Source organism: Amblyomma americanum, chromosome 3, assembly GCF_052857255.1.
Source record: "Amblyomma americanum isolate KBUSLIRL-KWMA chromosome 3, ASM5285725v1, whole genome shotgun sequence".
Lineage (NCBI taxonomy): Eukaryota > Metazoa > Arthropoda > Arachnida > Ixodida > Ixodidae > Amblyomma > Amblyomma americanum.
This window is the reverse complement of record NC_135499.1, coordinates 115,151,649-115,153,992: the sequence shown is the minus strand read 5'-3', so window position 1 is coordinate 115,153,992 and position 2,344 is coordinate 115,151,649. Positions and strand designations below refer to the sequence as shown.

Genomic DNA, 2,344 nt, shown 5'->3' with positions numbered 1-2,344 from the left:
CCGCGCTGTTTTTCATGTCTGAAATCGTAGGGCTTCAGCGCAGTTAAACCGAGTAGGACGTGCGAAAGCAATCGAGGCAGTGTGGTGCTCTTCTGTACAGGCAGGAACCAAGGCAGGGACAGCCAAGGATGCTGAAGGAAGCTAACGCGAACTGCGCCGACTACGCCGATGGCTCTCGCGCGTGGGGAGCAGGGACGGCGGAGCGCGCCGGCGACGCGGTGTGGGCGGGAGTATCGGCCAAGCGGGTGCGCTAGCAGTGTCGGCGATGTTGGGGGATAGTGGCACCTCGGCAATGATTGCACGAACCCACAAACATCGCAAGATCTTGCTCGCGGCTTAACCCTCGTGTTAATCTGCCAGCCTCTCTTGCTGTGACACTATAGGCTGCGTTCCAATACTCCCAAGTAGACGGCTACTTAGACGTCTAGCCGGACAGCCGCCATCTCGGGACGCGTTCCATTTCTCGGCGAAGCAGTCTCATAAGACTGCTTCGCCGAAGTCCACATCGATGCAGGCTAACTTGCTGTCTAAAGATGGCGGAGCTGATATACGCGGATGAGCGAGGCGTGCTCTTGCGGGCGTCGGTCTGTACACGGAGTATAAAAAAGGAAAAATGTGAGTCATTCCATAATGTTATTTGGTACGCAAACTAGTGGCTAATTAATCTTCGTGGACCTGCGATTCCTAGCAGTGAATCACGCAGGAGAAAATCGTGCAGTTGAGAGCTTTGCTACAGCAGCGGACGCTGTAGGTCTGTTTACGTGATCCGGACGATGCCGGATCTTAATTAGCACTTGATTTTAGAGAATACTCGTCGCTGTCGTTGGTTTCCTCGACGGGCGTTAAGACGGCTGGCGTGACGGTTAACAAATGTGTTCTTCTGTTGCTGTATTAGTTGCATCAACTCTTTCGCGTGCATTCTTTTTTATCTCTACACTCTCAGAACAAATACACCGGCATGTTGCGAATTGATTTTAGTCGTTGCAGGATTAAAGATCGCTGCTGTATTTAGGTCTCTCGCTGTCTCCGAGTGCCACGTAGGGCAGACAGCGGGTTTAATGTCACGTATGTGTTTTCCTGTTGCAGTGTATATTAGCCGTATCGTATTTCGCGCATATTAATTACAGTCTTTCGTATTCTTATGTTTACAGGACCGTCTGGACGAGCACGTTCGAGGAGCATGTACAGTTGAGCATCAATAATAAAAGAATAATCGCATATCTCTTTAGCGTCGTCTTCGGAGAGCGGTCCCGTCTGCTACAAGTAGACTGACCGATAGGCACATCCACCAGTCTGGTTTACGCGCAAATTCATTCCAGAAGAAATGTGTAAACTTGTTGAAAACACGTTTTTAATTATCTTTATTGCTCAGTTTGTGAAAAATAGTAGTACAACTGTTCATAAGCTTTAGTTACATTATTATGCCGCGAGGCGGCGTGACCACTAGACAAGTTCCAATACATGGACATGTAGACTGCTTCCTAGACGTCACACTAGACGTCTTGTTAGACGTCTAGAGTATTGGAACGCAGCCATAGTCGCCTGCAGTTTGTGCCACGAATCATTGGCGCACGCGATAGTCTGAGTGGCTGCACAAAGAGGACGCCACGAGTCAATGTGTTTACGACATCGGAGCCCACTTGCTAACGCAATCCCCCTTCGCATCAGTCGCATTGATTGCACGTTAATTTTTATTTTTAATCTCTGCTGTTCTGTACGCAACACACCCGACATTAGTACCCATAACTGCTCTGTACTGTACATGTAGATTCAACCAGCCAGTAGGAAAGCTTCAGTGAAGGGGTGGGTGGCGTTGGAGGGGACGCGGTTCTGCACCATGTGGTTCTTGGAGGTTTTTCACCCTAAAAATGAGGTTCAGCATGATATTCCTATGTAAAGTTTCTCGCTTGAGGAGGAAGTGCAACCGCCCCCACTGCGATCTGTCTGTATAACCGCCCCGCCCCCCGCCTTCTGGGTGTGGCTGCCCGAAATGTCGACAAGGCAAACTTAGTGACATCTTAAAGCGCGCGACTCTCAGAGTCCCATTGACGGCCAGAATTATGCAACTGCAGGTTTATACACTATCAGCATCATATTAAAAACGGAAATTGGTTTTCGAGGAATGAGAAAGTGCTGTCTCACTTATCGGTTGGCAACTAGAAAAACGCGCCGTCAGGGAAAGGAGGAAAAAGAGAGTGAAAAGACGAAGAGAGAAGAGACGCCGTAGTCGAAGGATCCTGAAATATTTTGACCACCTGGGATTGACCTCGAACAGTACACGGGCGCACAGTACGTATGTATCGTAGTACGTCATTTGTAGGACATAGCCGGGTATTTTAGCTGT

At 49.1% G+C, this 2,344-nt stretch overlaps 1 long non-coding RNA gene across 1 annotated transcript; it reads left to right on the top strand.

The window, feature by feature from the left end:
• The first annotated feature begins 452 nt into the window (after positions 1-452).
• LOC144123246 (uncharacterized) lies at positions 453-1,220 on the top strand. Its single transcript, XR_013313056.1, has 2 exons — positions 453-615; positions 1,152-1,220. It is a non-coding gene; the product is annotated as an uncharacterized LOC144123246 (long non-coding RNA).
• Positions 1,221-2,344: the final 1,124 nt, after the last annotated feature.